The sequence below is a fragment of the Pteropus medius genome, unplaced genomic scaffold, assembly GCF_902729225.1.
Source record: "Pteropus medius unplaced genomic scaffold, Ma_sr-lr_union100, whole genome shotgun sequence".
Taxonomy (NCBI): Eukaryota; Metazoa; Chordata; class Mammalia; order Chiroptera; family Pteropodidae; genus Pteropus; species Pteropus medius.
In genome coordinates this window covers 1,837,896-1,853,374 of record NW_024348530.1, presented here as the reverse complement: position 1 = coordinate 1,853,374, position 15,479 = coordinate 1,837,896, and the positions used below count along the sequence as shown (strand labels likewise).

Below are 15,479 nucleotides of genomic sequence, written 5' to 3'. Positions count from 1 at the left end.
TCCACCTCTAGCTGTACATTCATAAGTATTGAAAACCTGAGCTCAGTCAGATATATGCACACCAATATCCATAGCAACATTATTCAGTCTTGAAACAGTGTTAGTAACCCACATTTGCATCTATGGATGAATGGATAAACAAAATGTGGCATTTACACACAATGGAGTATGGTTCTGCATTAAAAAGGAAGAAAATTAGGATCCATGTTGCAAATTGAATGAACCTTCAAAACGTTATGGTAAGGGAAATGAGCTGGAGAGAACAGGACAAATGTTATGTGTTTCTACTTACATGAGGTACCTTGAAGAGTAAAATTAATAGAGAAAGAAGGTAGAATCGTGTCCACCAGGGTTTTCAGGGATGGCAAAATGGGCGGTCCTGTTTAATGGGGAAAAGAGATTCGCTTAGGAATGACGAAAAAGGTGGAGGGGGATAGTGCTGATGATTCCCTAAGGCCACTGGATCATACACACGAAAATGGTGAAAACTGTGAAGGTTACGTTATGTATATTTTAGCACATTCAAAAGAATATTGGAGTCCCTTCCCTGTCCAAAGTTTCTCAATACAAGCAGATTTTTCATTAATGTGCTCGAGATTAGGGTAAAGTGTGAGCGATGCTGAGTGGCACAGGTCCCACCAATAAGCAAGGCTTTCAATTTATTGTTATTTTCAGCAGACCTGTGGTGACTCAAGCTCAGCAAAATGAACTCTTTTTTGCCCACCTGCATTCTTGTATTCCCGTTATTGACGCCACCTAAGTCACCTTTGGGGCCACTTGTCTCTGAAGCCCCATCTGTTTGTCTTTTGGATGAGAGCAGCAGGGATTCCTGAAGTATTATCACGGTAACATCACATTCTCCTCTGCTCTGGAGGAGAATGATTAGAAAGCAGAGAACTACTATCCCTCTCTCGATCTTCCCTCTCTTCCCTCTCTTTCTCCCTCTGTCCTCCCACCTAGAGTGCATTGACTTCCTTCTCCAGTGCCACAAGAAACCACATTTGGAGCCTAAGCTCCAGTGCCACTTCCCCCATCCTTCCTCCCTACATTCCTCCAGGGCCCTACTAAAGGCTCTGGAGTGATGAAGGAATTGGGTGGTAATTCAGGGCTCTGCTACCTCACTGTTGGTCCAGCTATCTGCCAGGTCCATTGCATATCCCAAAAATGGCCTGGGACTCAGGAGGTAGGGATGGTAAGAGAAGTGGATGAATACATAATGACAGTGATATTTGGAGGGTAGATGGGGAGACATGGGGGAGTAGAGACAAAGGAGAAAGAGAAAGCAAAGAAAAGGAAAGGGAAAGAATCTCTTACATGGGGGTGGGTGTCAGTGAAGAATTGAGAAGACAGGGGATGTGGCTTTCTTGCCACAGCCCTTTTGTTCATCTTCCCCTTGTTGGTCCTGTGATTTGAGGTAGGAATGCAAAACAGCACTCATGGACTGTTGTGCAATTGACACAGAATGCTTGCTTAACCTTTGTCATATGTGGGAGGTCAATGTGTCCTCGACCAGGGGAACACAGCAACCACAATTGCAGGAGGCTGTCTCCAGAAGGATTAAAGGATCAGGCCCCAGCTCAGCATGGGGGGTAAAGAGTCTGTGGCCCCCTCCTACGATCACTGCCTTCTCTCCTCATGGCTCCTGTGCACCTGTGCCTGTCTTAGTTGGTTCCTTTCCTGAGGAATCATGCCTGTGTCGGGCTACCCAGGGACTCTCTGAAGGACCAGGCAGGAAGATGTCATGTGTGGCGGGAGGGAGGGGTGATGCCTGAAAGGCCTGTCCTTCTGTCTCCTCAACCCCTTGTGCCCTCTCCCTTCCACTGTTGCCTTAGGAAGCTCTCTGCTCACTTGCAGTGGCCCATATGTGGTCCTCTGACTCAGAGAACCCTGTTTTCTTCCAAGGAGAACTCAGCTCCTGGCATTGAGCCAAGGAACAGATGTCATGATGGCAGCCTTCCAAGGCTTCCGCCCTTAACATGTGGCAGGAAATCCTCTATGTCAACCTGGGATTGGCATGGGTACCCTTTAGGAACAAGGTAAGGAGCTGCCCTCTCAGGCAGAGGAGGGAAGTCCCATATCAGCACTGAGTAGAAAAGCCTGTATTACTGCGAGGTTCCAGATGGACTCCAAAATCTTGGGCCACCATAATGTCAGATTGAGGAAAATTGAGGTACTGGTGAAGAGTCGCTCCATCTACTTGATAGTAGTTACCTTCTTTGCCTTTAGATAACCTATTCTGGCCTTCCTGTGGTCAACCTGTTCTGTGTTGCCACTCTTAACATGTCTATAGATAAATAGAAGATATTAAGTCCTAGTAATGAGAAGGACAAAAACTCCTTTTTTTTTCCCAGAAAAGTATTTAACATTTCAATATGAGACTAAAAATCTCTCTCTGACTTATCTAATATGCACATTCCCTATACTTCACCAGGATACTCATTATGATCTCAAACCAGCTCCCTGAAGTTCCATCCTGCCAGTTCTACATCTCTTTCTTTAGGAGAATTATTTCTCTCTGTGTATTAGCATATACATGGTCATGATAGTATAGACATTGGCTCATCAAAAATAATTTCCCTGAATTGAGGCCTTAAGCCCAGTGCTGGTGTTATGGTAGGGGGTGGAAGAGATGGGGCAGAGGGTGATTTTTTCCTGAGGCCCTAGATAGTATCTGTTACTTAAACAATTCTTCCCCAAAGCCTTGTCCTTGAACTTACGAACAACAAACTGTACCAGCTGGATGGCCTGTCTGACTTTATACAGATGGCCCCCACAGTCAAGATCATGAACCTCTCCAGAAATGAGGTAAGAAGAGGGAGCCAGATCAAGATTGGGTTGCTAGTGGGGGGTGGTGCTCATCAGAGTGAAGACAGTGGGTATGCAAAGGTACCTGAGGGGGAGTGGGGCGCTGGGGGAAGTGGAGAGAAGGAAGGAGTCTGTGAATGCTAAGAAAATCTACATTTGCTCCACTGATACCACAGCCATAATAAAGTTTTCTCAGCAATTAATTTGGTTCTAGTATCCTTCAGACTGCCAAGTTGGAGAAAGGAGAATGATAGAGTTAAATACATGGCCATTTATTCTGCTTGCTGATATATTGCAGCCATACTGACTACTCAGGGGTCCATGTGGACATCATTCATTGCCCTGTGTTCACCTTGCTCCTGGTGGGATGTATATCAAAACTGCTGTGTTCAGACCAATTGCCACACCACTCTGGGAAAACATTCTGGCATCTTGCTCTTCTTTAAAATGAACTAGCTTGATCATTGTGCACTGATTTTTGAACAATACATCAATGCTTCAAATGCCAGAACACAGTCCTGGGAAAATATCATGGCAAATAAAGCAAAATCGCTGATTTTTATAATCTAAAAAAAGCAATATTACGCAGCTCTAAAAATGTTGAAAGGCTTCAATATGGTTTCACTTCCTGGGACATGAGAGGTTCAGAGGATTCAGAGCTCAGGAGAAAGCAAACACAATGGGAAGGGCTTGCTCTGAGGATCTAATCTATGATATTCGTTTGTATTCTGCCGTTTTCATGCTAGGTCACCTAAGAACATCTGCTTAACATTTCTAACCTTCACCTCCTTCCAATGCTCTAGGATATCATAAAGTATATCCTAAATGTTTGGTGTTACGGTTCAAGGGTTAAAGGAAAGGTCCCTACTTGACAGAAGAATTAGAGAAATGAAACATAGGTCTTAAGAAAATATACAGAGCAAAGCCTGGAGAGACAAAATGATGGAGAATAGGAAAAGAGAGAGAGCAATAATTAAAGGGGTTATGGTGAATAAACCCAATATATGTTTAATTGGAGTCCAAGAAAGAAAGAGAAGAGTGGAGAAGTGGTATTTGAAGAGGTCACAATTGAGAAATATTTAAAATAACAAAAAGATATCAAATCATTATAACCAAATTAAGAGAAAAATACTTTAAGAAAAATATTACTATAGAAAAGACTTATATTTCATAATGATAAAAGGTTTCATTCAATGAGAAGATATTAATAAAACAATTCTAAATTTGTGTGCACTTCTTATCGTAAGAGCGAAAACACACACGGCAAAAATGACAGAAGTAAATGGAGAGATAAACACATTCACAGTCACAGTGGGGCATTTTAACACAGCTAGCTGAATTACAAGTAAAACAAACAAAAAATCAGTTAGATGGGTAAGTTTTAAATAATATGAGTAACAAAATTTATTTAATTGGAATAGAATATCGCTCATAACTACTATGGATAGAACATTCCAGAATATGCTTGGCCATAAAACGGGCCTCAAGAAACTTCTAGAGGTGTAATAGAATTTATCATAAAAGGTTGATATGAGGATTCAAAGGTAACGATGGGTTCTCTGACCCTTCCTCACCCAAGTATAAACCCCAAGATTCCAACACTCTCCACTCCAGTGACCCTCCTCACTCTCCAGATCTTTAACCTTAGAGGTATCAAAAATAAACAAGGCTGAACACTAAAGTAGTAAGGACAGTAATTATTGCAATAGGGAAAAAGTCCAGAGTGAACTGAATTTGAATCACTGAAATAAAAGGTTGGAGGCTTTTTACAGGCACAGGTGTGCAAAAGGAAAGTTACTGAGGGGTGTTAAAGGGTGTAATGTGATGAGGCCACCTGGATTTGTTCATTAGTACTTATCTAGAAGAGAAACAATCTTCTCTTATTTTTTATGACAGGAGATAGTGTAAGTTGAAGCAAGGTGCTCACTGAAGTTAGGCCCTTATCCTCCCAGAGGGACTGGGAACAAGAGGGAGTTATCTCTATGAATGTTTTCATTTCAAAGAGATGTCTCTCAGTGCCTTGAAAAAACAGTTTTGTGTGCTAATTTACACCTCAAAGAGAAGAGAAAAGATTAACAATTGCGAGTTTTCTAAAGTTATTGCTCTAAGAAGGAGTACTGGGACCCATCTACCCGTCACAAAGTTTTACATAGAACAAACAAAAAAATTCTATTGGCAGCATTGAGCTTACTTAGGCATACATTTTAAGGAGGGTTACTGGGGCCATCCTAGGGACATAGCCTTAAGCTGCTATAAGCCATGCAAGAGTTTGGTCATGTCTCTTAGCGCAGAGGTTTTGGAGGAATTGTTATGAGTCGAGAGTTCTGCAATTCTCAGGTAATCACATAATTCAAGTCTTTCCCCTCTAGTCTGGGGAAGATTTTATATCACTCATGACGATAGCCGTAAGTTTTTCACATGTCAACATGACAGGTATCTCAAGGGTCACTCAGCACACATCTTCAAGGGAGTGGAAAACAATCATCCTGGGCCCTTGCACCACCACCATCCATATAAAGGAGAGTCCACTGGATGTACTGCGGTTTGGGGTGGAGAGGGTCCCAGAACCCCTACTGCCTTATAGGGTCCTAAGGCCAAGGCCTCATGGTGATGAACTCACCCACAGAGTGGTATGTGGGCAGTGACCATTGTCTTCACAGGTTGTTTGTGAGGACAATCTATGAGATGGAGCCACAGGTTTTTGGAAAATTGAGGGGAGCTGTCAAGGAAGAGAAGACTTGTTCTCAAACCACCTTTACAGGGCCACATAAACTGGATAAATCCTCAAAAGAACTTCCTTCTCCATAGAGAGGAGTGTTCTGGCATCCAGGGGAGACTTAATTTCCTGCTCTTACTGCCCTCCTGAGTTTGCTACTAGCCTAACAGCAGAGAGCTTTTACAATGCAGAAGCAGTTACCTAGAGTCAGGAGGCCCGCGTCCCAAGCACTTGTGGCTACAAATTCAGGTAACTTTGAGGTCCTGCTGCATGCCAGGCTCTGTGCCTGTTGCATTATAGTCTCTTCCTTCATATATACCTCACATCAGGAGTCAGATATGCAGAATAACCAGGTCCTTTCCCTCTCTGAGGTTGCTGAGGCTTAATGAGATGTAGTAGCTTGTCAGGTAACATTTAGATGCTATATGGAGATTCAGACACTGAGACTGAGCTCAACTAAATGGGCATGATACCATCATGGATAGTTTTAATAAACTCTCACTGTAATATATGAGATCTTCTTAAGGAAGGACAAAGTTATAGAAAAATCCAAAAATAGCTGCATGGCAGAAAATAAATTCAGTCCATCCAAGAGATGGCATACTAAGGACTGATATGGAAAGCATAAAGGAAATAGAAAACAGAGTTTAGTGGTCACTGGAATGAGAGGAGAAAAAAAGGTCATGCTTTTTCCATTTAAAAATTGTGATCAGTGCTTCGGCAGCACATATACTAAAATTGGAACAATATAGAGATTATATCGGCTCCTGTGCAAGGATGACACGCAAATTCATGAAGCATTCTATATTTCACTTTTCTGATATCCACGGGTGAGGAAACTGAGGCCAGATACGGAAGTGCCTCACCCAATTGAGAGCCCTTACAGCCTCAAACCCCATCCCTAACTCCTCTAAAGGAAAAAATGTGGTCCATGTAGATAGATGCTCCCGGTTTTTCAGAGCCAGAACTGTTACTCTGGAAGTTCCAGTTAGACTGACCATCTGACTTTGCAAAGAGGAGGAAGTAAGGAAGGGGCCTGGATTCCAGTGCAGAACTTTCTGGAATTTTCTATCCCCTTATGGCAATCTCTTCCTGGGTCTCAATGCCCTGAGAGAGAAAGTCCATACCCTGAGTGAGCCGAAGAGAAATGTGTATGAGACTTGTGAACATTTTGGATGATGTAAGTATAAGTCAAAAACACAGATAAAATGACAAGAGCTGTCTTTTTTAAAAAATAAAACAGCATAGAGCAAACATTTTGTTTTCCAAAAAGAAAATGTGAACTTTTTGTCAATTTATTATTACATATTTTCAAGTGTTCCCCTAAACAAGTTTGGCTAATTACAAAATATTAAACCTACAAATGTATATTTATAAAATGAAATCATTCTGCGTCTTTCATTGATATATGATCCTATCACCATAGCTCACAGATATCTGATGTAAATAGATTGGTATAAACTTTCCAGATGTATTTCTCCTTAAATAATGTGTTTACCTACCTTAAAATATTTTAAAGTATTTGATATGTTTATATATTATTTTTAAAAGTTGGAATCACATAAAAATTTTCTTTAATTTGGTATTTTCACTTATTATGACATCTCCTGATCTTTGTTTTTTTAGCTAATGTCATTTGGTATCGTCCAAATGTTCACTCGAGAAGCATTTTGCTTTTTTCGTTGAATTATTTGTTGAAATCTTTTGTCCCCTTCGCTACTGATTAGCAAAAGTCCTCTTTGGTCAAACGTATTAGCATAAAGTCTATAACATTGCTTACAAATACCTACTTTTCACACCTTTATTTTGGCCGTACAGAAATTGTTTAAATTTATTCATTTATTTTTAATGTAAAAATTATACAACTCATGTTGGAAAAAAAAATTAAGCAATATACAGTGCTGCATCAGCTACCAGGACTACTGGGGATTCCTGCATTCAAAACCTTGAAGGTTTCAAGATATAATGGAAAAGCTTTAGAACTAATTATATACTTGCAAATAATGGAGATAATAAATAACAATGCTTGTTTTGCTTGAAGGAGATACCATGGAAAGTACTTCTAGCTTAAAGTGATTGTTACTGTTAATTTCCTTCTCTCTTTAAAAGTCACCTTTCCTGTGCTTCTGCCTGATCTCTACACACCATCATTCCATATGGTCCTCTGTCCAAGCCTCTAGGCCTGGAGCAGGATTTCATCTCCATCATCTTCTTCACCACCAAGTAGATAGGTTGTTTGAGTACATTGTGGACATGATATAGATGCCAAAGAAATTTAAAACTAGCTGTGTAACCATGAAAAAGTTTTTAACTATGTTACAAATGTATTTAGAAAAATTAAGGTGAAGTTAAAAAGATCTTGTTTATCCACCCTCAAAAAAATCACATATAAAGAAAGATAAACTTTTGGCAAAAATATTTGGAACATCTTTTATATGCAAGTTGTTGGCATCTAAATATATTTGATTACCTAAAAGTATTGTTCGAATGTGAAATAATTTGGCTGGAGGGGAAAAAATAGTGTAGATGATAGAGGCTTTGTTCATCTACACTTGAGACCAAATCAAAGTTGTGACAGAAACACGGAGCAAACAACAAGCAAAGTCACTTGGGATTTAGATGAACAGAAGCACTACAACTAGGGAGAGAAATAAGAAATCACTCTGTAATAGTAGAAAGTAGGAAGGGTCGAAGACGCGAAGCTGCACTTCCCTATCGGCTGAGTGAGACAGAGGCTGCAGCAATGGCCATGTCCACCAGCGGACTTTCACAGTGATGAACCTGCTCACTCTGAGAACCAGCGCCCAGGTGGCTGCTCAGGGGGTGGGGAGAGGGCACCACCAAGGGCCTGAGGTGAGGCTCTCTCTCAGGCAGAAATGCTGATGGCATCCATTGTTCCTTTGTTGAGCTCTTCCCCATCCCAGTGTGTGAACTCAGTGCTGCCATAGTTGAGATGTCATCGAACTGAATACCAGAAGTCATGCCGCCCAGAGGATTCTCTGAAGCTCTGCCTCCTCCAATTTGCGGCCCCATCCAAGCCATATCCAGGTGTGTCCTCAGTGAGTCCGGTGCTCCTTGCTGAACAGCTCCGAGATTCCCACTTGGAGTTGGCCTTGGTTTCTGGCGTGGCCTTTTAAGGCAACTATAAGCACAGCATCTGTGGATTGCTTGCTGAATCTTAATAGGTAGCCGTGGAGGGGCACAGGCTGGGGCTAAACTTGGCCTGCAGCTGAATCCCTTTCAGGACTATGCCACTGGACACCTATTACACAAAGCCAAACTAATAAGACCAAGAGACAAAGGAGCTTTGATTAGTACATAGAAACAGACACAGAAAGGCAGCCAAAATGGGAATACAAAGAAACAGAAACCATATGAGAGAACAGAACAGAGATCCAGAAATAATGGAGTCAAGTAATCTAACAAATGCAAAGTTCAAAACACTGGTTATAAAGATGCTCAATGAACTTAGGGGAAGTGTAGATAAATTCAGTGAGAACTTTAACACAGAGCTAAAAAACATAAAAATGGAAATGAAAATTATAAAAGGGAACCAGTCAGAGGAAGAACACATTATCTGAGATGAAGTGTATATTAGAGGGAATCAACAGAGTGGACAAAGAAGAGGATCAAACCACCAATATAGAGGATGGGGAAGCTGAGGACGTTCAATCAGAATGGCAAGAAAAAAGAAGCCAAGACTATAATAATAGTTTAAGGAGCCTATGGGACACAATTAAATGCAAAAAAAATCTGTGTCATAGGGGTATCTAAAAGAAAACAAGAAGTTGAAGAGCTATTTGAAGAAATAATGATAGAAAACTTCCCTAACCTGGTGAAGGAAATAGACATACAACCCAAGGAAGATCAGAGAGTCCCAGAAAAGATGAACTCAAAGAGGCCCACGCCAAGACACATCATAATTAAAATGTCAAAGGTTAAATACAAAGAGAGAATCTTAAAAGCAGCAAGAGAAAAGCAATTAGTTCTCTACAAGAGAGCACCCATAAGATTGGCAGCTGATTTCTCAGAAGAAACTATGCAGGACAGAAGGGCTTGGCCCAAAATATTCAATGTAATGAAAAGCCAGGATCTACAATCAAGAATACTTTATCCATCAAGGCTATCATTTAGAGTCAAAGGACAGATAAAGAGCTTCCCAGACAAAAATAAACTAAGGGAATTTATTAACATCAAGCCAGTATTACAGGAAGTGTTGGAGGGATTTCTTTAATAAGAAAAAACATGAATCAAAAACAGGAATAAAGAATAACTATATTCCTATCAACAAGTACTTCAAGTGAAAAAGAATTAAGTGCTCCAGTCAAAAGATAGAGTGGCTTAATGGCTAAGAAAACAAGACCCCTACATATGCTGCTTATGGGAGACTCACTTCAGATTAAAAGACATACAGAGACTAAACAAAAGGGGATGGAAAAAGATATTGCCTTGATGGACCTAGAGGTTATTGCGCTGAATGTAGTCAGGTAGAGAAAGACAGATATCACATGATTTTGCGTACATGCAGAATCTAAAGAACAAAACAAACAACAACAACAACAAAAATGGAAACAAACTCATAGATACAGAGAATATTTTGAGGGCTACTAAATGGGAAGGATTTGGGGGAGGGACAGTGAAAAGGGTAAAGGGATTAAGAAGTACAAACGAATATTTACAAAGTAGACATGAAGATATAAAGTGTAGCATAAGGAAAATAGTTGACGATGTTGTAATAAATATGTAAGAGAGAAGAGGCATACTAGATTTAATGGGATGATCGCTTTGCAAGTTATGTGGATCTCTGATCACTATGTTATACAACTGAATCTAATATGTTATTGTATGTCAAGTATAATTGAAAAAACTCATCAAATTGTACAATGTAAATATGATCAACTAATTGTCTGTTATATTTCAGTAAAGCCGAGAAAAAAAGTAAAATAATTTAGAGAGCTATGCATCACAATCAAACATAAAGATTAAAGTACAAAGGGCAGTGAGATAAATAATGAAAATGCAAATCGAAGAACAGTATATACATTGTGATCCAAATTTTGAGAAAGAGTATATATGCTCGCATTAATCTATCCATATGATATTATACACACAAAAACATATTTAGAGAATGAAATCTGAATTATCAAGAGTGGACATGTTGCTGTGCACCTGAATGAATGAAAGATACAAGAAAATTTTCTACAATAACTACGTATTTCTCCATTGCATTTATTAATGAAATTTATTAATTTTGAAATCATCACAAAAATATAATATCGTAGAAACATGTATCTGGAAATGAAAAGATTATACACAAATTATACATACATTTATTTATTTATTTATTTATTTATTTATTTATTTATTTATATTCATATTCTCTCTCATACACACATATATCCATAGATTTTTTTGACATCCGTGTTCACTGACTTCCTATTTTTAAATTTTCTTCAATGAAAAATACTATTTGAAAAAATGAAACAAACATTGCTAAATACTTTTTTTTGCAAGGGCTAAAAAGAATATATAAAATGAAATCTTGCTCAGCAATGATCTTCTTTAACATGTCACAGATGAATATCACAAAAATTGTATCACGCCCTGCTGAGGAGGTTAGTGGCTATTACAGGCTTGGGGTCAGAGCAAAGAAGGCACAAACATGATTTTTATGAAAACAGTAAAATACTTTCTGTAATCTGAAAATATGGAAAACATTAATAAGAAAATAGGAATCATAATTAATCTCCTACTCAGCAATAATCACTATGTGGCTAGTCCCTGAGAATCTGTGGTATGCAGAGAAAAGCTCAGGTGTGGACATGGGGAAAGAGACCTGAGGGACAAATATGAAGTCACCAATCTGCTTCTCTGTTGATGGAACTTGTTATTGATCTTCGATCTTTATATATTTCACAATAGGTATTATTATCACTGTCTTACCTACAAAGAGGGTGAAAGTTAGAGCCAGTCAGTCACTTGCCACAGAGCACAGTACTAGTAAAATGCAGAACAGGGACTCAGAACCTGCCCTTACCCTAAAGCCCAAGGTGTGCTTCACTGGCTTAGGGATGGTAACACTGATCAATCCAAAAGTTGGAGTTCTAGGACTTCCAGGTGTTCTTCATTAACTTTTTAAATGAATCATATTATTTCTTTAATTACAAAAATTTATTAAATTTTAAAAACACCTTGCTTGTAAAAATTAAAAGGAATGTGAAAATATGAGAATAAAAATGGGCATATATATTATTGACAGAAAAAATAATATCCTTGATATAGAAATAAATGTGTAGAAAGATAAAATGATATCAACCTGAATTGCCATTAAGAGCAAAAGAAATGGTAAGCTATGAAAATTTTCTCAGCCACAATAACTACAGAAATTCTAAGGCAAAACTTGAGATAATATATTAAATGATAACATAAATTTTCAAAAGGAGAAAGGCTGGGACAGAAAATATACTATTTTTAGGTGGAAAACATATCCTTTTCATATACTGTGTTTTCACTTCAAATTTTTATAATTTTGTTTCACTTGGCAGAATCCATTAAAATTTAAAATGTTTATATAATTCGTATAAATTTTACAATGCTCATATTCATTTAGGATTCTATGACATAGAGGAAGCCCCAAGGTACTAATGAGGGCCCAATATATGCCCCTTTAGAATCCCTCCCTATGGTCAGTATCCCTGCCCCCATTGATTCTGTTGCCAAGGCTTGGGGGTTAAATTTTTTCCCAGTGTGCCAATGAGAAATTCTATGTGGAGGACCCTGTACAGAGGCTGACACTCAGACATGTAGACATGGCTCTATATTGTATGACTTTCCCCCAGATCCTCTATCTTCATACACCTCCTCCATCATGGCTCTTCTGAGTTTGGAGTTCTCTTCATACCTAGGGCCCTAGTGGACTTGTAGTCAGCAAAGACCATGGTTTTATTGCTTTGTGTGCAGGCTGACTCTGCTCTGTGCACTCGCTGAAACTAAAGCTCCTGTCACCGTCACAGTAAGATATTCAGTTTATGCCTCCTCTACAGACACACAAATACAGCTGGAGAGACAGACAGGAGAAACAAGAGACTTCATGCTTGGTGAAGATGGAAGTACATTAATTGTGGTCCAGATAGCTGTTAGAGAACCTTGGTTGTCACACATTTCACACATCACAGCCTGCAAAGGATAGTATGTACTAACACCTTGTTCTACGTGGAGCTGTAAATGAGAGTTTGAGGTTCAGAGAAGAGTGGGCTGGGCAATTAGACGTGATGACAAGGTCTGGTATTTCAGATAATGAGGTTTCTTAAAGCTACTAACATTGCCATGTACGCTGCCTTGAATTCTGGAAAAAGTGAGCCACTGACTTTCCTGCCTGAAGATGTGGGGTGCCAATCAAATTGTGAAATTTGAAGGTGATTGCTGCTGTAGACACATCCTTAGCTGATAGCAGTATAATTAAACCTTTCAGGAAAAGCTTTGAATAGTTTAGAAAATGAAACATGTATTAATTAATGTTAATTCACAGAAACACTGCTCAGACTTACTTTGATTCTGAAATATGTTACCCCTGGAACTGCAATATTGAGATTGACTGCTCTCTTAACATGCAGTACACTAGGTCTCTGAAACATGTTGCAAGAAATTCCCTTCAACTTTAGCCTCTGCTGAAATATGTTTCAAGAAGCTCCCTTCAGCCTTAACCTCCGCTAAAGAAGAATCTGTTTGCATGAGTGTATGTGGGGGAGGGGATGAATGAATGAATGAATGGATATCTGTGAGTACACTGACAAATTGATGGTATTAACTGCAAATATGCATCCTCCAACAGGAGTTGTATCCCACCTTCTCTGGACACACAAACACAAAATCACATATACTTGTTGCAAAACTACTTTTTAAATACATCATTCTAAAGGTTACTTCCAAAGTATTTTTCTTTATGTGATAAAAAAGCTACTGGATTATGCATGTTCACCATTATCACTTCAGGTAGGCTACCTGGCACCAGTTAATGTGTTCTCCCCAGTTTCTTAGAACTTTTAAGTATCAAGAAAATATTCGGTGAATAACAAAGCAATAGGATCCTAACAGTGAATCAAATTCCAGCCTTGGCTACTGTCTTAAAGGACCATCAGATGACTGGACAATGCTTTTGGTGCATTGTCTGTACCCACCTTCAATGAAGGAATGTTGTTCCACAACTTCTGGGAATACTGTCAGCAGGTAGGGTGAAAGACATCTTAGGCCTTTTTAGGTTGCTCCCATTCAATGACAGATCTTGCCCCAAGTGTGGAGTACTCAAACGACCATTGTAGCACCAGAGCTTTTTGCTGTGTTGGTTGAGGCTCTTGTTGCATCTGCACAACAGTTCAACTTCTCCATCTGCTCAAAACTACTTCCTACTATTTATATCAACAGGTTTTGATATCAAAGGAACTACTTAATGAACACTCTGTACACTAAAATCCATTTCATAGATTGATTGCAGGGAAACCCAAACCCACTGTTTGGTAGTGCTTCACAGGTTATATTCTCACATTTGACCCCTGTAAGCCTCTGTTGGTGAGATAATCATCCTAAGTTTATACCTCAGTTAATGTATTAATTTGTATTAATTGGCTATTGCTGTGTGACAAATTACCCCAAACTGTGGCTTAAAAAACAAAACAAAACAAACAAAAAAAAACATTTATTACCTCGTAATTTGTGTCTCTTGGGAATTTAGGAGTGACTTAGGTAGGTGGTTCTGGCTCAGCTTTTCTCACAAGGTTGTCATCAAAATATAGGCCGAGCCGAATCTGCATGTTATCTAAAGCTGTAAAATCTGCTTTCAGTATAGTGCATTCACCCAGCCATCAGCTGGAGGCCTCAGTTCCTTGTCATCAAGGCCTCTACAAAGGTTGCCTGAGTGTCCTCACATAGCTGGCTTTCTTCAAGGCACTGATATGAGTGCAGGGAGGTAGAAAGACAGAAAGACAAGACAGAGAGACAGAGAACAAAAGCAGAAAGCCATAGTGACTTTTTTGACCCAATGCCTGAAATTGTACACTGTCAATTCTAGTCATTTTCCCAGAATTATCCCCACTTTCTAACACTACAAAATCCAGAGCAAATCCCCACTTTCTTGAACCTTCCAAAAAATCACTTAAGCCCAATTCCTGTAATACTTCATTCCTAATGCCTTCTTATCAAACACCTCATGGTTCTCCATGGTGTGCATTCTGCCTCACTGCAATGAGTAAGAAGCCCAATTTTGTTTGGTTACAGATATATTTCTGGTAGTTTTAGGCTAGAGAATACTGACAGCAGGATGGTGCTGAATTAGTTAACCACCCTAGGGCGACAATGCAGAATTTCCTAAGCCCTATCACTCCTTGTTTCCATAGTATCTAGTCTTCATGCAGATCAAAGATCTCTGAGGTGCAGAGTCCATAATAGATGACTGTAGCAAGGAATGACTAGATTTCTGTTGAATGGTATAGAGTGGAAGGTGGGAGGACTGATTTGAAAACAAAGTAGCAGTAAAGATCCCTGGACAAGAGGATCTGTTGGCAGCTGTTCCTGTTTATTCCCTAGTCCCTGGCACGCTCTTCTTAAGGAAAGGGTGGCAAGGAGGCTGGGTCTGTGGAATTCACGTGGGACTAGCTCCATGAAGAGACATTATTTCCCGTATGTTGTTTCTCTTGTTATCCATCATGTACAACGTTATCAAGTTCATAGGTACCACTAACGAGGTGCACTACTTACAAAAGCTGCTGTGGAGGCGAGTGGTGGACCTCTCCCTGTCCCCTACCTGGATTCAGGAGCCCCTATGGAAAAGGAGCCCCAGAAGAAGCTATGGGAACTCCGAGGGGAATGTCCTTGATGATGCCCTTTTCTATCTCTCTTCTGCAACTAACTTGTGTACTTTCTCTCAGAATACCTCTGGTTTCTCTGTTCCCACTACTTTTCTCAG

The 15,479-nt window shown here is 39.5% G+C and overlaps 1 pseudogene; it reads left to right on the top strand.

Moving 5' to 3' along the window:
- The first annotated feature begins 6,233 nt into the window (after nucleotides 1-6,233).
- Nucleotides 6,234-6,333, top strand: LOC120616444 (uncharacterized; annotated as a pseudogene).
- The last annotated feature ends 9,146 nt before the right edge of the window (nucleotides 6,334-15,479 follow it).